The sequence below is a fragment of the Myxine glutinosa genome, chromosome 1, assembly GCF_964187855.1.
Source record: "Myxine glutinosa chromosome 1, kmMyxGlut1.1, whole genome shotgun sequence".
In the NCBI taxonomy this organism is placed as follows: domain Eukaryota; kingdom Metazoa; phylum Chordata; class Myxini; order Myxiniformes; family Myxinidae; genus Myxine; species Myxine glutinosa.
The window spans coordinates 443895031-443921417 of NC_136261.1; the positions used below are offsets into that span (position 1 = coordinate 443895031).

A 26387-nucleotide genomic window follows, 5' to 3' on the forward strand; every position below is an offset into this window, starting at 1 on the left:
CCGTTCGCTTTGGCTTTGCGAATGGACCAAACCATTTCATGTAAATAGAGGGGGGGGGGGGGATTGTCACCGTACTCGCAAGCCGTTTGCTTTGGCTTTGCGAATGGACCAAACCATTTCATGTAAATAGAGGGGGGGGATATAATTTTAGATATATATATAGTACGGGCATGCCCTAGTATATATAAAGCAGTAAAGTATATTTGTTTGTCCTCTTATAACTCGAGAACTACTCATCGCAGAGAAAAACCAAAGGCATATTCGGAATCAGTACGTCTCAGAGCAACTACAGCACATCTTAAATTTTAAAAAAAACTTCGGGTTTTAAAATTAGCGTATTAGCGCAGAAGCGCTAGCAGAAGAGGGAGGGAATCGAAGGGAAGGAGCGCAGCGCTCCCTATAGCGCTTCCCAGCGCCAGCACTTCTGTTAGCGTAATTAGCATATTTCAGAACGTTAATTTTTCAACTTCATTATTCGGAATCAGTACGTCCCAGAGAAACTTCGTAATGTTAATTTTTCAACTTCATCCGATTGACATGGGACCAATGGCATGTGACAGAGTCAAACATACATGCTACATTTATTTGACGATGAGTTCCGACTTCCGGGTTCGTGCCGCCAACCCTGTTAGGTGCCTCTTGCGGCACACAGGGAATTACCAGTGAACTGGTACTCAATTTGCCGACCTCGGTAGGATGACAGGCTGAGTCAACCCCCCTGGTGTTAAGGGGGAGGAGGAGGGGAGGGGGAAGAGGAGGGGAGGGGAACGGGGGGGGAGGGGGGTAAGGGGGGAGGGGGGAAGGGAGAAGGGGGGGAGGGGGGGAGGGGGAGAGGAAGGGGGAGGGGAAGGGGGAGGGGAGAAGGGCCCTTCTTCCCCCGGGCACCCCCACACCTTCCCCTCTCCCCTTCCCCTCTTCCCCTCCCCCTTCCCCCCTCCCCCCCCCATTCCCCTCCCCTCCCCTTCCCCCTCCCATCCTCCTCCCCCGCCCGGCAATGCTGGGTACTTCTGCTAGTATATATATATATATCCATTAAATAGATTGAAACCCGGATAAAGGGCAGAGGATGAGACCTCAAAGCATCTTCAAGGACAACCAACAGAATAATATGTAACGTGCACTGAGTAAAAGGCTGTCAGTCGGCCATCTTTGGTCGGATGACAAAACAACATTTTCTGGTTCTTGGGTTGCAATCGTCATTGGGAGGTGTATTCGTGTTGGATTAAGTGCTTTGTTAATTGCTAATGCCATAGATCACATATCAAGTTGCATGGGACTGAGTGGAACATTCCCTCATTCACTCACATTCAACAACAATCACGACACAATTATTACAATAATCCTAATATTCCCTGCAAGACCATGGCTTAACTCTCATTACACACCGTGTGATCCTGAATTCGGCAGCGGGGAGGTACCGTACAACCAAGATGATGGGGGCGCTTAAGGCTGTGGTGCCCGAAGTCCAAAACAAGTCACTCGACTTTACAACTTTTTCGACCACCCCCCCCCTCCCTCAACTATTCGGTCCCTGACAGCCAAACAGCTCCTTTGCTGTACGTCCTGACGGTGAGGGTCTCCACACCATCCAGGCTCCCATGGCCTCAAACGCCCATGGCCTCTTCCGGGTCGCCAGGGGTCTCCGTACCCACTGGTCGCCCAACCAGACCCCCCTCCGTCGGGTCTCTATTTCCAGACACCACCGGCTGCCAGGGACAAATTGCCTCGGGGAGGGGGGGGGGGCGGGCACAGTCACCGCTCCTCCAGAGCTTGATCCATTCCTGCGGCCACACACACCTTTCCCACCCACAAGATCCCAAATGTCATTCCCTGCCCCGCTGCCATTCAATTCTCAACCACTGTAATACAAAGATGATGATACTGTTCCTACCCTGCCATGGCCTGCATACACGTTGATCATTTACACACCAATCATTTACAAACTCACAAACCACAATTCTTTATCAACCACATACAATTTTTTTTTAACCCTTTCCACTCGATCCACATGCTTGGCTCTCATGGCCACTCTTACCCGTTACCCGTACCAATTCCCCAACTCATCTGCATACCCATAAACGCAAAGCACGATGAGCCGTGACAATTGGGAAAGATGAATTTTGGCACAAACCCAATTCCATTGGGGTGCACGCTCAATCAGGGTGCCTGCAAAAGCCAATCTCATATCTCCCATGCCAATAAAACCCAGGGCTCTCTTTCCAAGCCGAGAACCCGTAAACCACCACGGACCATCTGTGGAGGACCATGCAGCCCTACCCAGGCCTTTCCCATCACACTATCATGTTACACAGATGCTCCAATGGTTGTCCGGTGGGCTGTACTCATTCCTGTCCATGCGGTTCGACACGTGTCCATAGACCAGCACAGCATGGCAGGTCACCACATGCTGGCTTTTATTTATTTTTTTGTATACAAGATCGAGGCTCGTGAAAGAGCGAACATTAATCACACAGAAAGACAAACAGACACATAAAACAAATAACATCGGGAGCGGTAGACAAGATGGGGAGAGAGGGGGAAGGACACAAACACAACATTTGAGAGCAGGGACCGAGAGACATGGAGACATCGAGAGATCTGTGGGAGGGAGAGAGCTTTGGGGGGGAGGCATGGGAAGGGGGGGGGGGGTGGGAGAGGTATAAAACATATGGACACTGCCAGGACTTCCAGGAAAGAAGTTGGAATTTCAAACAAGGTGGATCTGGGGTGAATTCGTGGGGGTAGAAAAGATCAAGGTTTTGGATGGGGGGAGATAAGAGATGGTGGTGAACAGCTGTTTTAAAGACCTGGAGGGAGGAGTGGGATTGAAGGGAGTGTGGGAGTTTGTTCCAGAGGCGGGAGAATAGAGGAATGAAAGAGTGAAGGTGAGCAGAGACCCGAGATTTCGGCAGTTTAACCATCAGAGGGTTGCTGGCAGATCTTGTGCGACCTGTAGGAATATTTGGGGGACAGAGCACAGAGAGAGCTGGGGGAGCAAGGCCGGAGAGGAGTCGGTAGAAGACAGAAAGACCACCTACCTGCCTGCGGTGAGTGAGTGAAAGGCCCTCAGAGATAGCTTCATCGCGGGAGATTCCAATGATTCTGAAAGCTTTGGATTCAACAGCGTGAAGCCGAGCCAGGTGTGAGGCAGGAGCACCAGCCCATAGGGGAGAACAGTATTCCATTGAGCTGTGGATGAAAGCCTTGTATGTGGTGAGGAGCTCAGGTGTGCCTAGGAAGGACTTCGCACGACGGAGGATGCCCAGTCGGCGACTGGCTTTGGAGGCCAGCTTGGAAATGTGGTTTTCCCAAGAAAGATCATGGCAGATAGTGAGACCCAAAAGCTTGAGTGACAGAACTTCTTGGAGAGGATTGTTGAGAAAGTAGATGGGAGGGTTGTCCAGTCGATCTTTTCGGAGAGACATAGTAAGAGTGTGAGATTTGTCAGGATTGAAAGACATGTTCCACTTGTTTGACCAGTCTGTGATTTTGTCCAGGTCTTCAGAGAGTGAGGAGACTGCTGATCTGAGGGAAGAGGCATGGAGCGGCAGAGAGTGGAGTCATCAGCAAAGAGATAGAGAGGATTTTCCAGAGAGTCGGAGAGATCATTGATAAAGACCAGAAAAAGCACAGGGCCCAGCACACTGCCTTGGGGAACTCCAGCCTGAACAGGAAGGGGAGATGAGAGAAATCCATTCAGGGCCACACATTGACTACGACCAGAGAGGACGTCCGCAAGCCATGCATGGAGATTTCCATGGATACCATAGGAGGAGAGTTTGGTGAGCAGAGCTGGGTGCCAGACCATATCGAAGGCACGTGATATGTCAAGGGAGACAGCTCTGATTTCCTGTTTGGCATTGAGGACCTCCATCCATTGTTGAGACAGCAGAAGCAGCATGTCCAGAGTAGAGTGACCTGGTCTGAAACCAAATTGATGATCAGAGATCAAGCCATTGGAGAAGAGGAAAGATTTCATATCCGAAGCAATGATGGATTCCATGACTTTGCTGATAATTGGGAGCAGGCTGATTGGTCTGTAGTTGCAAGGATCTGTTTTTGCACCTTTTTTGTGTAAAGCGGTAATGTTTGCTGATTTCCAGGATTCTGGCAGATGACCTTGAGCAAAAGATAGGGTGAAAAGCACAGAGAGAGGGTGAGATAGAGTGGCAGAGCAGGATTTTAGGACCCGTGGGCTGATGCCGTCTGGTCCAGTTGCAGAATCAGAGTCGAGGTTTGACAAAAACTCCTCCCCCTTGTCAGGAGAGAAGGACACAGAGTCCAGGAGCAGTTGGGTTCGACTGGGAAAGGTGGGAACAGAGAGAGATGGGTTTGGGACTAAGGATTTTGAGGTAAACACAGAGTTGAGGCATTCGGCTTTGTCACGTGCGATGTCAACTGTGTGGCCATTTGAGGTAAGGGAGGGGATGGAGGGGGAACAAACACCAGAAACGGATTTGAACAGACGCCACCAGGATTTGGAGGAAGGAGACAGGTTTGAGAGTTCATTCTTGAGTGAGGAGAGATAGTGCTTCCTGGCACTCCTGAGGGTAGACACACACTTGTTCTGAGCTTGGTGGAAGGAACTGAGATTGCCTTCAGTTGGATTAGCCTTCCAAGAGGCAAAGGCAAGTTGTTTCAGGGCAACTGCCTCACCACAAGATTCAGTGTACCATGGACGGGAGGAAGGGTAAGACAACTGAAGGCGAGATGGGATAAATCTGTGCATGAGAGAGATCAGTTTGCTTTGGAAGAATTCCCAGGAAGAATTGATGTCAGAGGCAGTGGAGATGGGAGACCAATCCAGACGATTGATGGCTGCTTGAAGACCGTCCCAGTCGGCCTGAGTGAAATGCCAGACTCGTCGACGCTGAGGAGGCTCTCTGAGAATGGCCAGAGAGATGTCCACTTTGACAAGCACATGATCAGAAGAACCGATTGGAGCAGAGGAAGAGCAGCAGACATTAGCAGGGAAGTTGTCATAACCAAGTCTAGAAGAGAAGATACTCCATTGGCTGAGATCCGGGTCGGGAAATTGACAGATTGTGTCTATCCCAGTGAGTCACAGAAGTCCTTTGCTGAGGTGCCATGACCGGTGAGAGAGGAACCCACACCCAACCAGGTGGCATGATGACAGTTGAAGTCACCACATATGAGGAAGAGAGAGTTGGGATGAGTGGATAGAAGTTGGTCCATGTTGTCAGACAGTGAAATGCAGATGGAGTCCAAGAGTCTCAGGGAGAGGCTGCCAGGACGCATGCCCGGGCAGCCACCACATCAGGCCCTTATTGGCCGTCTGTGGTGCCGCCACCAAAGTGCGACCCACAACACCTCCCCCTCGTGGTCCTCATGATGCACCATGGTCGTGCCCATGAGTAACCACCTCGGACCCCCGGAGGTCTCAACCCCCTCCAGGGTCCGGTGACCCCACCGTCCCGAGACACTTGCTCGGATGGCGTCCTGATGGACAAGGGACGCCACACTCCACCAGACTCCCCATGGGGCCCGGGTCATACCACAACCCCCCATGATCGGACCCCATGTCCAAAACCCACCCGCGCAGCCCCCCAGCTGCCCGGAACAACCCAATTTCCCAAGGGGATAATTTTCCATGAGGCCGACCCCTTTAGTCCCCCCTGGTCCGAATTCTGAAGCCCGGGGACCAATTCCCTCCAAGGCTGCGCCAAATTAAAATCCCATTAAAATTTGAGTTTAATTTAAAAGTAATTTTTTTTTTTTGGGCCTCGCGTATCCAACCGCAGCTGCAGGTTATAAGCCTTTGTTCTTTTTGGGCTTTTCTGCCCCTCCCTGCAGCCGACCCTGGTACTGAGATTCCCACACTGCCAATCCAAACCTTCCTCCATCCTCATGAACTCCGTGCTACGCATGACTCACCGCTCCTACCGCACAGGAACAAACCCGTGTAATAAATAAGTTCCAAATGGGGCTCACACTGACATGGGCCCACAATGGCCTTCCTCTTTCTAGGTGCCTTCCCATTTAATTTGTTCCTTACCCACTGTCCCGTGGCCGCCAAAACACACCTCGTGCATGGTGAGTCGACGACCCCGAGCACCGAGTAGACCCCGACAGGTTCCGTACAAGACACCCGGGGCACCGACACGACTACCGCCGGTCCCAGCTCACCCACGGCGATGGACGCATCCCGCGCAGGCTCACCCGCCACTCCATACACCACAGACACCTGGCTCGCCGGCTCAGGTTCGGTTACCTGCACGCCCCCGGAGCTCGAGCTGCATTGTCCACTGTCGGTCCCGGCCATATCAGAAGAACTCCCGACGGGTCCAACCCGTCCTACACATGAGCGCCGAGCCACTCACTCCGGATGTGGCTTCGCACACCATGGAGCCTAAACTACCCCCTGCTACCTCACTCTACCTCACTCTACCTCACTCTACCTCACTCGTCACATGGGCGGTCTCTTACCCCTGGAGCAAAGCACCATCCCCACCGTACGATGTTCACACAGGCCATTTTCAAACAAACATTTCCTCTCCTGTGCCCGTAATTCATTCTTTTGTTCTCTTTGGGCTTTCATTTCTTTCGTTCAGGCTTTAATTTCTTCAGTTTCAGCTTTTATTCTCATATTTCGGGCATCAGCTTACATTTTTAAGCATTGCACATACAGGGTCTTTCGATTGCTCCCAGAAAAGGACAGAGAGCGGCCAAAACTAATTGGTTCCAAACTGAAATCCAAATAAAGCCCGTTCCTGCTTATAAATTATTTTGCACAAATGTATTTGTAATATACGTGATATTACATATTATAAACAATTGAGGTTGAAGACTTAAGGTGAAAAAAAAGAATTTTCAAAAAAATATTCTAATAATAATTTGGGAAAAAAATTCTAAAACAATACCCTCAGGACAAACACACGGGAGAGGTAGGTGTATACCAGATGTTGGTGGGATTTCACAAAAGTTTGGGGGAGTAGTTGAGTGACAAGACAAGACAACACAGGACAGACACTGCACAGATATATATATATATATATATAACTGTAAGAAATAGTAGAAACTCCAAAGTACGAGCAGGGCGTCTCATTTGTATTGAATAAATAATCGTTAGATTAAATAAGGCGCGGACGTAGCTTCAGGACGTCGATCTTTAATTGTCGACAAGCTTTCGACCAACAAAGGTCTTATTCTGAGTCTACAAAAACAGCAGGCATGTATATCAGTCAAGTAGTTCTGTAGTTCTAGCACTGGACAAAAATTCCCCATCAGCTCCTATATGAACTGCAAATCTACATGGGTCATATACCTAATCACTTGCCAAAAGTGCACCAAACAATATGTTGGAAAAACTGAAAATACACTCTACACACGATTTAATAACACCCGGTCAGAAATCAATAACTTCCACACCAGTCAGGGCAAATCTCTACCTTACACGATACACTTTAATCAACCGGATCACTCTATAAATGACATTCAGATCTCTGCCATTGAATCAATCACAAATCGATCACACACCACGATTCTGAAACGTGAGTCCTTTTGGATACACAACTTCGGACAAAAGTCCCTCATGGCATAAATTTTGATGACTAAAGCATGTTCCAACATCAACCCAATCAAATTGTTAACCGTAACCCATTCATTCATTCATTCATTCATTCTACCTTTATATGTCATTTATATAAATATATAAATATATTATATGAATATAAATGGGATATGAATATATGCTTGTGTGTTTATGTATGTATATCTCTATATTTGTATATGCACGTGCACCCTAACTGTAACGCAAACGGTCACTTCCGTTGAACTTGGGGCTGGTGAGTGAACTTTGGCGTGGCTCTTCCTTCTGTATGCATTTTCTACACACATCACACATCACACACACATATCACCATACATACTTGACTGATATACATGCCTGCTGTTTTTGTAGACTCAGAATAAGACCTTTGTTGGTCGAAAGCTTGTCGACAATTAAAGATCGACGTCCTGAAGCTACGTCCGCGTCTTATTTAATCTAACGATTATATATATTGTCACATATTTGTGTGAATGTATGTGAATTACCATTCAGGTCTTTGCTTATCCGCGTGTAGTATATTAAGGGTTGTTGTGATTGGAGGGTCAGGAGCCCTTCGGAACAGGTGGCCGGAAACGGAAGTGGCCGGAAGCGGAAGAAGAAAAGACACGAGGAGAGAAAAGGACGGTGATTCTTCTTCCTCGCCCCGCGACGACGAGAAGGTGGAATCGACCTTGCGCTGCGCGGAAAACAGAGGCGTTCCGAAACCCGTTTGGCGAGAGGAGTTACCTGGACGCGTAATTACCTTTTGACACGTCAAGTCCCCGTGAGTTCGTGCACGGAACCAAGCGGTCGCACGTGGGGCCGCTCGCACGCGTTGCAAACCGCGTTTGGTTTTGCCCCGTCTACAAGGACGCGTACGGGTCGCACGTTGAACCTCGCACGCGGTGCAAACCGCGTTTGGTTTTGCCCCGTCTACAAGGACGCGTACGGGTCGCACTTCGGGGCCTCGCGCGCGTTGGAAGCCGCGCTGGGTTTTGCCCCGTTGCTTGGCAAGGAGGTGCGCTGCAACAGCTGTCCCCGGTACGAGACGGCACGTTTGGAGCACGTCCGCCCGGGGTTCGTTCAACCGCCCATGTGCGGAGACGAGAGACAGTGTGGGAGACATTGACCACGGAGGGAGTCAGGAGTGGGGCTCACGTGAGGAATATATAAGATGGCCATCTTAGAGTTTGTGTAGATGAGTTTATACCTTTGTAATATTGACTGTGCATTGTTGATGGTTGTTGATTGCTCAGAGAATATATTATTGATTATTCCGGATCCTTGGTGTGGGGTTTCTTCTTGACCGGAATTCATATTGATTGCGTTACGAAAGCGAAAAAAACCATATATCTTTCTGGCGGGGTCCCTCCCACGGTCCGGGGGATCACCCAGACCAGGTAGTTACCGGGAGGACCACGTAACAGAATATATATATATATATATATATATATATATATATATATATATATATATATATGTGGATACCAGAGGATACCAGAGGTAATGTGCCATGTGGCAGATGGCACTTATCACTCCCATTAAGGTACAGCATCGCTGGATGGGATACCTTAATGGCGGTTCACCACTGATGGTATGAAATCGCATAGTGACTGATTATTATATAACCGAAAGGTTTTCAGAGTCATAAGTGTATGCAGTACTCACTGCGTTGCCCTGATGAGCCCCAAAAGGGCGAAACCAGGTCGTTAACTGTGAGTTTTACATACACTTATGACAGTATCTGAACTAAGATCAAAATTCTGCTTTGTCAGAGGGTTCTCTTGAGAGCTTGACAGGCAGAGCGTATGTACATGGCAGTGACGTCATTACTTGCGCCCATTGAAAGCTGGAGAACTGCACATATATTTGGATTGGTTTGCTCCCGGCTGCACCCAGGGGATTCCATATAATGAGTGGATACCAGAGGTAAGGTGCCATGTGGCAGATGGCACTTATCGCTCCCATTAAGGTACAGCATAGCTGGATGGGACACCTTAATGGCGGTTCACCACTGATGGTATTAAATCGCATAGTGACTGATTATATATATATATATCAGTGCAGTGTCTGTGTTGTCATGTCTTGTCTTGTATTGTGTCACTGTCTTTAATTATGTTGTAGTGAGGTGTTTTTATTTACATGGTAGTGAGGTGTTTTGAATTATGTGGTGGTGAGGTGTTTTGAATTACGTGGTGGTGAGGTGTTTTGAATTACGTGGTGGTGAGGTATTTTTAATTACATGGTTGTGAGGTGTTTTGAATTACGTGGTGGTGAGGTGTTTTGAATTACGTGGTGGTGAGGTGTTTTGAATTACGTGGTGGTGAGGTGTTTTTAATTATGTGGTAGTTAGGTGTTTTTAATTACGTGGTAGTGAGGTGTTTTTCATTACGTGGTAGTGAGGTGTTTTTAATTACGTGGTGTTGGTGTTTTTAATTACGTGGTAGTTATGTGTTTTTAATTACGTGGTCGTGAGGTGTTTTTTTATTATGTGGCAGTGAGGTGTTTGAATTACTTGGTGGTGAGGTTTTTTTATTACGTGGTCGTGAGGTGTTTTTAATTACGTGGTAGTTAGGTGTTTTTAATTACGCGGTAGTTAGGTGTTTTTAATTACGTGGTAGTTAGGTGTTTTTAATTACGTGGTAGTTAGGTGTTTTTAATTACGTGGTAGTTAGGTGTTTTTAATTACATGGTAGTGAGGTGTTTTTAATTACGTGGTAGTGAGGTGTTTTTAAATACGTGGTAGTTAGTTGTTTTTAATTACATGGTAGTGAGGTGTTTTTAATTACGTGGTAGTGAGGTGTTTTTAATTACGTGGTCGTGAGGTGCTTTTTATTTTGTAGTGGTGAGGTGTTTTTAATTACGTGGTAGTGAGGTGTTTTTAATTACGTGGTAGTGAGGTGTTTTTAATTACGTGGTAGTGAGGTGTTTTTAATTACATGGTAGTGAGGTGTTTTTAATTTGGTGGTGGTGATGTTTAATCATCCCAAACTTCCAGTCTGCACCTACCCCTCCTGTACTGTATGTATGTGCTGAGGGGTTCTTTTTTGAATTTTATATATTTTTTCAACCTAAATTGCTTATAAAAATGTAATATCACAAACACTACAAATACATTTGTGCAAAATAATTGTTTGTATTATGATTGCTGTAAATCATGACAACACAGCAAATCAGGTTCAGTCATTATCCTCAGCTACAATAAGCCCGTTCCTCAGTAACGACGCGTGAGTCCGGAGGGAAGGGAAGGGGTGAGAGTCCAGAAGGAGGGGAAGGTGTGAGAGTCCGGAGGGAGGGGGTGGGGTTGACAGACACAGGGGAATGGGATGGATGAAGGAGGGTTAGGATGGGAGGAGGTGGGAGGAAGGAGGGAAAACAGTGTGGTGAGAGTCAGGAGAGGAGGGGTGAGAGGAGGGAGGAGAAAGAGTGGGAGTTTGGAGGGAGGAGAAGGAGTGGGAGTTTGGAGGGAGGGGTGGGAGTTTGGAGGAATGGGGAGGGGTGGGAATGGGAGGAGGGAGGGGTAGGTTGGGAATAGGGGGGGGAAGGAATGTGAGGAGGGAGGGGAAGGAATGGGAGGAGGGAGGGGAAGGAGTGAGAGGAGGGAGGAAAGGGGTGGTGTGGGAAGAGGCAGAGGAAGGGCTGGAAAGAGGGACCCGGCATTGCGGTACCATTGCTAGTAATAAATCTTATAGCATGCAATAATTATCTTTATTGCCATTTAATTATCACAAATTATCTCACTCCTCTTTACGCATGCACAATTGGGATGAATTCAGAGGTAAAGTGCTGTAAAACTACAGGTTTGTTTTCCGATTCATGTTCAAAATATAACATTCATTAGTGTTCAAAATATAACATTCATTAGTGTTCAAAATATAACATTCATTAGTGTTCAAAATATAACATTCATTAGTGTTCAAAATATAACATTCAATTGAATTTAAGTTGTTCCTCGATCATAAACTGACATTTGTAGACAGAAAGACAGACAGACATAAGTGAACCAATTGATTAACCCCGTTTTGCTTCACATGTGCACGTATCAAACATATTGTTACAGACGCGGGTTTTAGATGTTATATTGACCGAGCGGTGGTGTATTTAACCGCGTCCGAACAGTTACTCCCCGATTAAAACCCGATTCCACCCGACGTTGACCAGATCGCCCCACAGATATTCAATCGGGAAATCTCTAAAGCGACCGAAAGAGAAGGAAAAAGAAGAAGAAGAAGAATACGGAGGAAGAACAGATTTTATTATACACACACAAGCAATGGATGGAAGAAGCAGTAACACAGCGAATCGTTACCTTACACTATTCATTTTTACTTAGCCCCAAGACAACGAGTAGGACAGGACGTTCACACTTACGCAGGGGATATTGCAGGCAGGTAGGGCTTGAGATGGATTGCTTGAGAGGGAGGCAAGGTCGGGAGGCCGCAGTTCGCAATTCCTCGCGGTTTTGGCGGGAAACCCTCCGTCATGTATCCGCGTCGTGTATCCGCTGCGGTAGACGTCACGCGCTGGTTCGGCACACCTGCTCCTCTTCTTGGGGTGGAGCCGTCTCCCTCCTTTCAGCGCGTCTCTCCAAAGCTGGTTTCCTTGCCGAGTACCTCTCCTCTTTGGCTTGGAGCGTTTCGCATCTCACCGCTCCTTTTGGTGCAGCCTCTTTGCTCATCTCCCAGGGTCATCTCCCAAGGCCTCTCTTAAAGCAGTCCATTACAGCCGCTTTTATCACCTCGGGCGAAATCAAGCCGCCGGCTCCGAGGGCACGCCTACCGGGTCGCTCACCGCGGTGTTGATTGGTTGTTAGGGCTGGTTCACTCCTTCCCTCTTATGACGAGGTGGAGACACGCCTTTCTTCCCCAAACCTACCTCGTGGCCAATGGTGGTTTGAAGAAAACCGCCCAAAATGCGGAAGGCAATTGGAAGGGAGGTTTTGGGGAAATTGGAAGGGCCTACGCTTATTTTGTTTGATACAATGCAAAGTCAATCTAGTGGGAAACACATATTTAGCCTACATGGAATAAGGAAATACACTATTTAAAAGATATATCGTGACCTGCGTGTAAGTTTCATGGAATTAACTAGGACGCCGACTGCGACCATTATTTACATTAACAGGGTGTTACCGTACTTTTGTAACGTTCACATTGTAACGTTTCCACATTCGTTACACTGCACCCTCCTTTCTTCAGGCCCGTACTCGGGCCTATTAAACTTTAACTTAGTGTGACACATAGGTGTAATTCCCTCTACAATTAACCTGACCCTGAGTGTGACAATCTTAAAACACAAATAAGTATGTCCCCCTATTGCATTGCATCCTGTCTAACAGACTCAAGCCCACAGCTAACCGAATTACGGAATTATTCTCAAACTATACATTTACGGTGGGGAGCATTATTTACAATGACGTGATTTCTTATTTACAATGCAACCCAGGACCTGTGTGTTTTTTTTTTTTTTTTTTTTTTTTTAGGGAACAAGAGAAAGAAATTCCTGTTGGGAGGGAGGAGACAGGACGCATTGCATCGATGCACCAGTACCAATACCACCAAAGCACCCAAAAGCACTAAAAACACCACAAAGCACCAAAAGCACCACAAAGCACCAAAAACACCACTCGGTGCGCAGTCACCATGGTTCTTAATAAACACAACAAAACAACTGGTGGTGGTCTTCACTTTCTCTGCTGGGCCGATGTTCTTCCCGACGTCTTCTGGCTTCATGCGGCCTATTTGGACATAATAAAAAGCACAACTTGTGTTCGTTTTTATTTAGGGCCTCAGGGGCCAACTAAGGGTGGTCCACCTTTTTGGCATAGGTGCCACCTTACCGAGGTCCGCAAGCAAGATTCCCTGGCCACTATGGCCGGTCTCCAACAGAGGTGCCCTGCCCCAGAACCTGGGGTCCATCAAGTGGTACTTGGCCGCAGAACAGCGGTCCATAAAGTGGTACATCAACGCAATGCATGCTGGTTCTGGGAATCTTGGGCGCACAATGGCCACCTCACGCACGCTCCCATCGGCACCCAATGGCGCACAGGTCATGTGGGAGACAAAAGAAAGACAATTGAGCGAGGGGTAAGGTCACAAGGGTACACGTCAATAAGGCAATGCAAGGTGAAATGCGTACGGAGGGCGAAGTGAGAAAGCTCGTCCCTACCGTACGTCACCCCCCTGTCACCTACCCTACCCCTGCCCTTGCCCTTACCCCATATGTACAAAATCTACACATTACCAATTCGTCACTACTGTCACGTCTTCCCCATATTTCCCCTATACCAAATTCGTCTCCACAATCCCTCTACTTCAAAATTTGCCATCACCAATTCATCATCAATCCTCATAAGGAGGGAGAGATGGAATTACGCACAATGTCACACCCACGTCATGATGCATCTCACAATCCAAACATTTGCATCATAAAAAATAATCAAAACATGGCATGGTGTGGAGTACCTGTCACCTCAGGTGAGTGGATGCAGATGGTGCGAGGAGATCCTTCATCCTAACTATTTTCTAAATGACTTTAACACACTTTACACTACCCGGGGTCTTTCCCTGCCAATCCATTGGCCAACTTACACTATGGGTTCTAATAACCAATTCCCATTGACCAAACTGTGGTGCTTCTCAATTTGGGGTCTCACTCCCCCGATTCATCTCACGGTGCTCTCGCACAATTTCTGGGCTGCGACGTCTAGCTCTCCCAACAGGTCTACCCACCTGCACACCTCCACCACTGTAGTTGCCACCCGAGCTTACCTAGCTCCTCACCCTAACCTAACTAACTGGGGACAGCCCCTCTCCTGGCTCTGTCACCCCATGGTGCCCTCTGGCACTGGGCTACCCGGGTCCGTCCTCCGGATCCTCGGGCCCCATCCACAACAACTACTACCGGCTCCCAGAGCCCACCTGCGGCCTCACCTGGCCGACATCCTCACAGTGGTGGAGTGCCCAAACCAACTACACACACTAACAGGCTACACGCCCAGCCATTTCCACAACACTAATGCACCCATCCACATACCATTCTGCCACCCGCACCACAGATGCCAATATCCAACCACAATTTACCTGTACCCTCTACCTAACACTTACACTTCCTGCCCCGGGTATCCGTGATGGGGGTCCACTCTTCCCCCATTCACACCTTCGCACCATCCCCTCCACTCCACAATTTCCACCATTCTCACTCCATGACCATCCATTCCACTACTCCAGATATTCCACACTACCATTTATTCCACACAGCCACATACACCTGTTGTTGCACACCTGTGCCCTCACACCTGGTGCCACCTGCACCCTCCTTTCTTCCTGGACCATTTGGTCAACACAACACGCAATCACCACTACTCCCTCATACACTGCTCCACACACCTGTTCAGTTGCACACCTGTGCAATCACACCTGTTCCATTCTCACCTGTTCAATCCTCACACACACGGCATCATCTCAGCTAACTACTCCCCTCTGAAACTTGCGCTTCCCAGTCGTCCCTTTAAACTATTGCGCTCCCATGTCATTATAATCCACACTAATCTACCTGCGTCCCCACTACAGGTATCAGTCACTAACTAACCTTAACGTTACCTAATGTCATCTTCGCTAGATCCCTACAATTATCCAAGCCCTCCCTGGCTCGGTTGTCATAGCCACCCCATAAACTATTGCGCATTTGCCCCCACTCTGTGAGGGATGGTGGATTTGCCATCCCACCACATTGGGGGTCTCTCCACTATCAATTTTGTTCGTCCAAATTCCAACCAATTCAAAAATTTTCCATTTACTGCCAATTCTATTCACTTTTCTAAATTTCGGATCAAAACACTATCACTATCACGATCACCATCATCACAGTCCACTATATCCTAGCCTCGGTGCGTCATGACATCATTAAACTCGGCTTCGTAAAGCCGAGCAATGAATTCGGGTGGTTTGGTTGCCTGCAGGTTGAATCCGTCCGGCTTTCGGTTCAAGGGAGGTGGTTTGGTTGGACCGAGGCTCCACGCACCATCTCGGCGCGGCACCTTGCGGTCCCGGGCCCGATGGCTCAATCTCCCCCGGTCGGAACCCCGTCCCCACGAGGGGGCACCGTTCCGCCTCCTCCCACTCGCCCTTGAACCGGACCGGTCGCCTCGCCCGGCAAAGCCCGGACTCGACCGTGCGGGGCGGGGCCAAGCCCGAATCGGCAACGACGCTTCGAAGAGAAGCGACGCAGCATCGATCCGCGCCGGGCCTCGCACCCAACCAAGCACCCCTCGCACCGAGTGCTCACATCGGCTATCCGTCGCTCTAACCACTACCCCGATTACCGTTGATGCTTTACTTGCATGCTCACAAGCATACGCTACCCCTTTCACCCTCACAAAACCTGGCGTTCCAATGCCGTCCGTACATTCCACCAACGCTCTCCCTGTTACACACCACACCTCTCGCGCACACTTTGGTCCACACCTCTCCTCCGCTACGTCCTCCGTAACACTCACCATGGGCGTGCACTCTTGCATCCACCCACTAACGCGCTCACATGGGCTCTCCCACACCCGCGCCATGACCAATTCAGGTGTGCTTTCTCGCACACGTTCCACCACCACCTTACTCTCCGTGTCACACTTCGTACACCCCGACGTGCATTCTCGCTCGCACTCGGTTTCACAGTCGTGCTCCGATGTGCCCTCTCGCACCTGCGCCATCACCAACTCACTATTCGTGTCACACTCCGTACACCCCGACGTGCATTCTCGCTCGCACTCGGTTTCACACTCGCGCTCCGATGTGCCCTATCGCACCTGCGCCACCACCAACTCACTATTCGTGTCACACTCCGTACACCCCGACGTGCATTCTCGCTCGCACTCGGTTTCACAGTCGCGCTCCGATGTGCCCTCTCGCACCTGCGCCATCACCAACTCACTATTCGTGTCACACTCCGTACACCCCGACGTGCATTCTCGCTCGCACTCGGTTTCACTCCCACACTTTATAACACACCCACTCGCCGACGCACACTTTTTCCTCACACGCATGCCATTTCCACTCACACGGGACCCTTCACCAACGCCCGGATGCTTCCTCGATCCCAAGCGCGCGAAAATTATTTTGTCGCTAAACATCCTCCTGCAAAATCTACCCGCACAATATACAGCACGACTCACCTGGGGGATCCTTTTCTCCACGCGAACCTGCAAACTTCCATTCGGGTTAAGCACAGCATCGTGATGTGAGCAGGGACTTTGTACATAATCCATTTCTCCCTGCAATTCCCGGGCTACCTCCGTCATCTCTTCAATTTTAATTCCCAGCACTGCTTTTTCTTTATTAACCTCGACGACTGTTGGCTTTAATAAAACACCCTCTACCTCAGCGGTCGCCGGCTTTTCCAAACCCCGTGTCGCGATTTCTACCCCCGTCATTGTACCCGTGCTTTTCTCAACTTCGTTCAACCGGCGCTTTTCAACCCGCGTTACTTCCTCGTGCACCCCTGGGACCCTTTCGCCCAACTTGCGGTCTCTGTCCCTCTGCTCCCTTTCCTCCCTATCGGCCCTCATTCCGTTCGTTGTTGCTTCAATTTGGTTTCCCAATTCGTTCGTTATTCGCTCATTATCAGCCCTCATTCTGTTTTCTATTCGTTCCATAATGTCGTTTTCTCTCTGCATTTCCACCATGAATTGGGCCATGAAGGCTCGCATGTACCCTGGCATCTCTGGCTCGGCTGCCGCGACCACGAGCGCGGCTAAATTTGGTGCCGCAATAACCATGTGCGCGAGGGCGCCATTTGGTGCGCCTGATACCCCCTCAACCGCCTCCTCATTGCTATCCTCCTCCCTTTCATCCACATACATTTCCCCTAGGTCCTGGGTCGATTCCACCCTGTCTATCTCTCCCACCGACATCCGATCGCCTTGATTGTCCATGGCGCGATCTCAAAATTCGGGTTTTGCTTTAAAACAACACAAATTTCCAGCAGCTCCAAATTTTGAGCGCGTTAAGCGCGCTTCGGGTCCGATTTCACTCCTCGACACCAATTGTTACTCTAATAGTACAATTGGTGTTCCAAAATTTGGGCCAAACAAATTTAGTCCCAGGTCCGAATCCAACTCCTGACAACCAATTGTTACAGACAATTTGTACAATTTGGTGTCCAAAATTTGGTCCAGGGTTCCAAATCCCCACTCCTGACTACCAATTGTTACAGACACGGGTTTTAGATGTTATATTGACCGAGCGGTGGTGTATTTAACCGCGTCCGAACAGTTACTCCCCGATTAGAACCCGATTCCACCCGACGTTGACCAGATCGCCCCACAGATATTCAATCGGGAAATCTCTAAAGCGACCGAAAGAGAATGAAAAAGAAGAAGAAGAAGAATACGGAGGAAGAACAGATTTTATTATACACACACAAGCAATGGATGGAAGAAGCAGTAACACAGCGAATCGTTACCTTACACTATTCATTTTTACTTAGCCCCAAGACAACGAGTAGGACAGGACGTTCACACTTACACAGGGGATATTGCAGGCAGGTAGGGCTTGAGATGGATTGCTTGAGAGGGAGGCAAGGTCGGGAGGCCGCAGTTCGCAATTCCTCGCGGTTTTGGCGGGAAACCCTCCGTCGTGTATTCGCGTCATGTATCCGCTGCGGTAGACGTCGCACGCTGGTTCGGCACACCTGCTCCTCTTCTTGGGGTGGAGCCGTCTCCCTCCTTTCAGCGCGTCTCTCCAAAGCTGGTTTCCTTGCCGAGTACCTCTCCTCTTTGGCTTGGAGCGTTTCGCATCTCACCGCTCCTTTTGGTGCAGCCTCTTTGCTCATCTCCCAGGGTCATCTCCCAAGGCCTCTCTTAAAGCAGTCCCTTACAGCCGCTTTTATCACCTCGGGCGAAATCAAGCCGCCGGCTCCGAGGGCACGCCTACCGGGTCGCTCACCGCGGTGTTGATTGGCTGTTAGGGCTGGTTCACTCCTTCCCTCTTATGACGAGGTGGAGACACGCCTTTCTTCCCCAAACCTACCTCGTGGCCAATGGTGGTTTGAAGAAAACCGCCCAAAATGCGGAAGGCAATTGGAAGGGAGGTTTTGGGGAAATTGGAAGGGCCTACGCTTATTTTGTTTGATACAATGCAAAGTCAATCTAGTGGGAAACACATATTTAGCCTACATGGAATAAGGAAATACACTATTTAAAAGATATATCGTGACCTGCGTGTAAGTTTCATGGAATTAACTAGGACGCCGACTGCGACCATTATTTACATTAACAGGGTGTTACCGTACTTTTGTAACGTTCACATTGTAACGTTTCCACATTCGTTACAATATCAAGCATAGGTACACAAAAACATCGGGAGCAAACATAAGTGTGAACCATATGTAACCATCACATTTATTTAATATTTATCCTCCTCTGTTAGTCTCAAGAAATGTTTCTCAATACTTTACTTGCAATAAAATCATAATAATCTATTATTCCACAACCCAATGACCGAATCATCGTTACCTCTCCTGAAGAAGCCGTATTCAAACTGCACGATGATGAGATCCTTCACAGAAGCAATACAGGTGTGTCAGTTTCATGACGTCAAACAATAATGTGAAACTCCCACAGCAGGTTCGAGCTTGTTGGTACTTGTGTTGAGACTTCTCGCGACAAACTTGCAATGTCTTGTTTCTCAAAGATCTACACCTCTTTTGAAACCTTTTTCACATTATATTGTAGCAATGAAGTAAAAATTATTAACATTACATAAATATTACATAAAGCTTCTTTTTTATGAATCCAACCTTCAGTTCACACTAAACAGTCATCTACACAATAGGACTTTAAGCTTGTTCTTGTTAAAGTTTGCGAAGTGCCCTTCGGGGTCCATGTGCCAACATAGAAGTAACCAATGTGAAAGTCCAGGTGTGAATATTGAGGTGGAACAAAGAGGAGTAAGGTGGATAAAGAAGAGATGAACACTGTACCTGTGGTATGATAGTGATATTTCCAGTTTGGGTGGAAACAAAACGATCATGCACTTTTGGTGGTTTGTTTGCAATGTTTGCAAGATAATTCTGTGTCCAGCAATGCGATGTAATATTAAATGTTTACATTGGAAGGGATGATTATATCAGGTGGTATTTGTGAGTGCAAAATGGCTTAAAACAAATGAGTGGATATTTGAATTGATTAAGTTATCATTCATCCATTCAGACAAAACGATAATATATTAGATCAAATCGTGAAATGCCACGTTGCACACACACATTCCAAAGCACGCATCATGTGACATTCGTTTCCAAGGATAATCACGTGTATCCATGCACAGCATACAATAAAACGGCCAATCCAACTCAGGCCTTGTCAGCTGAAGCAGATTGGGTAATACACGCAACATGTTGCACTTCGAGCAAGTTTATTTTCAGTACTTGATTTAATTTCTTATAGAGTAGATGTTTAGGGCTGGCAGAATGGCCTACAGGTATGCATACTGTCTTGGCCTCTAAGTTGTCTGAACTGCATTTGAATTCCAACCCAGCTATAGACAGGCATCCTTGTGTTTTTACAGGCAGGGTGATTCACCAAGGTGTGCTCCGTCCCTCGGGTGAACATTGAACTGTGTGTCCCGTCTGTCATCATCAATTCGTGGATGTTAAAGATCCCATGGTGTCCTTCGCGAAGAGTTGGCAAGCTATCTCCGGCACCATAAACAGATTACAAATTCCTGCCCGAACTACTGCTGAAAAGGCAACGGCAAACCACCCAGTACAACCCTTACTTAGGAAGCTGCTTCGACGGCACTGACGCTCTCTGATCAGCATGCCACATGAGAGAAAGGGAGAGAGAGGGAGAAAGAGAGAGAGAGACAGAGAGAGAGACAGAGACAGAGACAGAGACAGAGAGAGAGAGAGAGAGGGAGAGGGAGAGAGGGAGAGAGAGAGAGAGGGAGAGAGAGAGAGAGTGGGAGGGAGAGAGAGAGGGAGAGAGAGGGAGAGAGAGGGAGAGAGAGAGAGAGAGAGGGAGAGAGAGGGAGAGAGAGAGAGGGAGAGGGAGGGGGAGAGCGAGGGAGAGGGAGGGGGAGAGGGAGAGGGAGAGAGAGAGAGGGAGAGGGAGAGAGAGAGGGAGAGGGAGAGGGAGAGAGAGGGGGAGAGAGAGAGAGAGAGGGAGAGAAAGAGACAGAGACAGAGACATTTTGTTCCTCTTTATTGCTAGGAATCGTTGTATACAAGGTAAATCAACAAATACAGGCAGGGGACTGTGCAAAGTCAAAGAAGGTAAATTATAAATTCAATGTAAGAACACCATCAACAAGTTCACATAAAGATGCTTTCACACACCACCACTGCGAAAACAGTGTACAATCACTGGATTTAAATTCAACGTGTACACGTGATGTGACCAAGGTTTTAAAAAGGTGAACAACATCAGAAACAAAAACAGAATCACAAACATTTTGTGTTTCCTTGACAGGTATATAGCAAGCTTCGCTTCAGAGGACAAATAGTTGGCTAAAAGGCACTCATCTTTACACTGGTGGGAGATGCCAAAGCCGAAAATAAAAACACAATGAGTAAAAGCGAGGCCTAGCCCCCGGATAACTCGTGATAAAACTGTAAAAAGGGGTGCCAACCTCGAGCAATCGATAAAAATGTGAAAAATGGTTTCTGTAGCACCGCAGAAGGGACACGATTATGCATTATAGGAACATATACGGTGAGATAAAACATTGGAGGGTAAAATGTAATGTGCCAGTCGCCACTGCAAGTCTCCGGAGCATTTGGCGATGGGTACTTTGTACATAGCAAGCCAGTTGATCGAAGTGGAACGAGTAGTCTGGAGCATGGAGCATTCTCCTCCAATGTGCTTGTGGTTCTGCGGGTCTATCTGGAACAAGGGTTTCAACACACATACAATAAACAGAAGATTTTCCCATCAAATGAAAGGAGGTGAAACCTTGGAAATGAAGCAAAAGCTCTGGAAAGGGATGGTGGGGTGAGAGTGGGCCAGCTTCCACCTGTGGAGCCCATTTTAGCCTGCTTTGCTTGAAAAAGTGCAGAATCACAGAAAAAATCCTCCCAATGGCCCGAATGGACTTAACTCCAGTGGCCACAGCGACGTCAGCAGCTAGTTTCCACTTGTAAGGAGGAGGGGTTCTAAAATCTTTAACCTTGGTGCATCCAACATCAATAAACTTTTGCATAAAGGTGCGATAAATGCAGAACACTTCAAAAATGGGGTTTAAAAAGATTGGCTCGTTTAAAAACATTTCAACGGAGTAGTTACGGTTATCATGGCGCACAGTAACCACCTGCCATGCCTCCAGCACACTCCTGTAGAACAGGGGGACTGATGTATGTGATGTAATATCCACTTTCGTGGTGTCAATGAGGAACAGTTCCTGATCGTAGCCAAGTTTCCCTGCCTGCCGAAGCAGGCATTGAGCCAAGGCCTTCCACGAGACATCCGTATACAACAGTCGACGAAGCGACAGTAGGCGAAAACCATCACTTTGCTGGTAATGGCGATCAGGTCCTGTCCTCCTTCAGCAACAGGTAGGTTTAACACACCTGGTTGGAGCCAGTGCTTTCCCCCCCCCCCCCCCCCCAAAATAAGTCAATAAAAATAGATTGTAGTTTTTTAAGAATAAAAACTGGGGGCTGCAGTGCCATAAAAACGTGCCAAAGCATTGATGCTGCAAGGTTATTTATAATGAGGGTTCGGACCCGATAAGAGAGTTGACAGAGTGAGCCCTTCCATTTTAGCAGCTGCCTCTCAGTTTTATTTATTAGAGATTCCCAGTTTTTCAAAATGAAGTTTTCAGTGCCAAGAAAGACGCCTAGATAAAAAAAATTCCATCCCATGCCCATTCGAGTTGCTCGGGTAGAGACGGAGGAGTGGCGCCATTTTGCAGACCAAGATAGAGAGCTCTGCTCTTTTTCCAATTCACTTTTGCGGAACTTGCCAAACTGAATTCTTGAATGCTTTGGACCAAGGCCAAGACGTCCTCATCCGAGTGAATGATTGCACAAAGGTCGTCTGCATAAGCAATCACTTTAAACGGGTTCACTGTCCGTTGGGGAAGGAAACCGAGAAGACGTGTACGTAACCGGATGAGCAAAGGCTCAATCGCGAGAGAGTACAGGAGGCTGGAAAGAGGGCAACCTTAACGAATGCCCCTATTGGCCGGGAAAGGCTGACATAAAATGTTAACTTTTAGGAGACTAAAAGTGTTATTATACAGTATCTGTATGTGAGAGATAAAATTTTCCCCAAAACCAAACCCCCTTAAAACAGAAAAAGATGAAAATGATCAATGGTATCAAAGGCCTTTTCTTGATCTAAGAACACCAAGCCAACATTTCTTTGTTGGAGAGAACAGATATCAATCATGTCACGAACAATAAATATACTGTCATGAATTGTCCTTTTCGGGACACACACACAGTTTTAGGCACAGTAAGATTGATCAGGGTGTATGATCTCCCCAATAACGGCTCTGAGCCGGTTGGTGAGAGCCTTGGAGAGTATCTTGTAGTCCGCACAAAGCAGTGAAATGGGACGCCAATTGTGGGGTTGCTGAAGGTCTCCCTTTTTTGGGATAAGGGCGAGAACAGCCCTACGGCAACTTAATGGCAGAAAGCCTGATCGTCGGCCATCCATCAGAACCTCAAGTAGCTCTGGCCCCAGGAGGTACCAAAAGGTTTTATAAAATTCTGTCGGGAATTCCGTCCAGGCCGGAGGCCTTACCAGAAGGTAAAGTTTGTAGAGCAGCATGGAGTTCTTCCAAAGTTACTTTCTTGTCCAGTTGTAGGAGTGCAGACTCTGACAAGTTGGGTAAGGAAGGAGTCAACAACTCTATAACTTCATTGTCGATGTTCCTAGCATGATAAAGTTCAGAGAAGTAGTGTTTAAGTGAGGCTCTGATATCTTTTTGTTCATGCGTTATCCTTCCTTCCTTTGTTCTTACTGAAGTTATCTGCTGACTTCTCTTTGTTTGAGCTTCCAGTCCAAAAAAGAACTTAGAAGAGGTATCCAGGTGACACAAGTTCTCCATTCGGGGACGAATCAGCACTCCTCTGGTTTCCTTTGCACAAAGCCCAGCAAGAAGAGCTTTTTTCTTTGCAAGCAAAAGGTTGGTTCTTTCATCACTGGGGGCCGAGAGGTTGGACTGCAAGGATAATATTTCTTTGGAAACCAAGGATTGGAGGGCAGAGTCATATTTGGTATGGTGAGCTCAAAATTGTTGGCAAAAAGATCTTATCTGCACTTTGGCATTGTCCCACCATTGTCCAAGGCGGGGGAAGGAAGGTTTACGTTGGAGCAGGGCTTTCCAGAACACATGAAAGTCATCAACAAACAGTTGGTCGTCCAAAAGGCTTGCATTGAGGGTCCAGTAGGCAGCACCACGATTCCGAACTGGTGGGTGAATACGAAGTGTGACCATGTGATGGTCTGAGAAGCTACTCGGGACAAGGTCCATATTGCTCACAACGTTCAAAAAAACACTATTGATGTAAAAACGGTCCAATCTTGCAAGTGATAGGTGGGCGTTTGAACCCACCAATACACCACGTGTATTTGCGGACAGAAAGATTGCGGATTCTCCACACATCGACAAGGGAATACTTAGACAAAGCTCTCAAGAAAGGCACCGTACTTGCTGGGTGAGGCTCCTCTCCATTACAACCAATGGCGGAGTCTGTCATACAGTTGAAATCTCCGCCCAAGCAAACAAGTCCGTTAAAATCAATGTGTGCAAGAGAAGTTTCCAAGTGCGTGTAAAAGGCAAGTCTCTCCGTGCTATCACTCGGCGCATAAACGTTCAGTACAGTATGCTTAATACCATTGTGTGTAAAGGTGAGTGAAATCAAATACCCTTTGATAATCTCATTGAAAACAACACTAGGACTGCAAAAGGAAGGTTGTATATAAATAGCTACCCCGGCCCAAGGGTGTTCCAGACTACTGAAAAAACCATTTTCCTTTCATTATCCTTTGCCATTCACTTGCACAAGAGGAGCTGCATCTTGTTTCTTGTAAAAGCAAAACATCAATGTGATTTGTCCCAACAAACTGCTTAACTTCGGCTTTACGGATGGAAGAGCGTCCCCCATTAATGTTTAAACTCGCTATAGAGAAAGCCATAGAGTTTGGTGTGTCAGAAGCTCGGCCTGTATACGTCTGCAGCTCCTTCTTTGCTTTAAGGATGCATTTCCGGAGGCGATACACTTGTGAATCGGTCACGCCAAGCTGTCCGGCTTTAAGGAGCAATAGCTTTGCAGAGATTATAAAGCTGGACGGGTCAGGGAAAAAGTCTTTAATTTTAACATGTTTCTTGCGATAGGTGTCATGGAGAAACCTTATGATATCGGCAGGTGGAACATTGGGAAACCTCTCCGAATCTTGGGAAAAAACTGGATCGTTCCACACTTCGATGCTGCCACTAAAAGCAAGCGACGAGGCTCCGTCCGAATCATAGTCTGAGCACCGATCCGTGTCCATTACATCAATGTCATGCTCCAAAGGCAGAGCTGGCGGTTTAATAAAGGATGCCTCAGGTTCTGCTTCCAAAGGGGGAGGAGGAGTGGGAGCAGGAGGAGTGGGAGCAGGAGGAGTGGGAGGAGGAAGAGTGGGAGAAGGAAGAGGAGTGGGAGGGGGAAGAGGATTGGGAGGGGTGAGGAGAAGAGGGCTGAGAGGAGGAGGAGGATAAGGGAGAGGATGAAGAGGAGGGTGGGGAGGAGGAGGTAAGTTAATGGGAGGAGCTTTGCAATCCACTTGTGCCAAACCTGGTATTTCACCAGTTGAAGCTTTGCATACTGATTCAACAAGGTCCGGAGTTATTTGTGACTCAGAAATTGAACACACTTCACTCTCAGCAGGGAGGGGGATAATAGTGGATTCAATGTTAATATCCATGGGGCTTGTGACTACGGGAGCGGTCGCGTGTGCTTCCTGATGCACAATACCAATTTCCTGCTCGTGTTCACCGGCCCCACAAGTATGAATGTCATCATTCTCCGGAGCAACAACATCAAAACGGTTTTGAGTTTTAAAAACAGCAAATGTTGCTGTTTCTAAACAAGAGACATTGTTTTTATCGGCAGCCAGCGCCATCCCTTTTGGGCAGCTCGTCGTCACATCTTGACTATTGTCGGTTCGATGTTTCAATTTATGTTTCCTTTTTGAAGGAACATAATTGAAGGAATGAAGGAAGGAATGAAGGAAGGAAGGAATGAAGGAAGGAATGAAGGAATGAAGGAAGGAATGAAGGAACAACATATGAAGGAACATAATGAAGTAAAGCCTTCATTATCTGCCTGGGGTTGATTTACCCCCACCTCCGACGGTCCAGGCTGATTGTTCGAGTTTGAGGCGTCACCAGCGTGCCCAACTCTAGATCGACCACTGTTGGCCTCAATGGGCTCTACTGGCCTAGATGCACCACTCGATGTAATCTTGGGGCAAGCGTTCTTTACATGTTCAGATTGACCACATATAAAACAAGTCGTGGTCTCCGTCGCAATATAAATCTGGTAATTGCGTCTTTTGTTTTTTAACGTCATCACTGAGTTGAGCGATTGAGCGTTGTCTTTTAAAATGATATAACAATGACGTCGGAATGACATGATGTGGCGAACCGAAGCGTCATAGCGCAGACGTAGCGGAATCATCGAGATTCGTGACACAACCGTGCCAAAAACGCTTAAAGCAGCCACAATCTCATCACTTGAGTAGAAGGGCGGGATATTGGACATGATTAACTTGACCGCCATCATGTCCAAAGGACTAACGTGAACAAAGACGTCCGGCGGTATGGATAGACCAGTTTCAACCACCTGAGCCACGTGT

At 47.7% G+C, this 26387-nt stretch overlaps 1 protein-coding gene across 5 annotated transcripts in view; it reads right to left on the reverse strand.

The window, feature by feature from the left end:
- Positions 1 to 19149, reverse strand: part of LOC137418381 (E3 ubiquitin-protein ligase TRIM7) — a 401480-nt gene extending 382331 nt beyond the window's left edge. For 2 of the 5 annotated variants that reach the window (XR_013621989.1, XM_078770831.1), the window contains exon 1: positions 19056 to 19148. The gene's annotated coding sequence lies outside the window, so the exon portion shown is untranslated. Of the gene's footprint in view, positions 1 to 19055 lie in introns of all 5 variants that reach the window. The other 3 variants (XM_078770829.1, XM_078770828.1, XM_078770830.1) reach the window with 2 other exon arrangements.
- Between the last annotated feature and the right edge of the window lie 7238 nt (positions 19150 to 26387).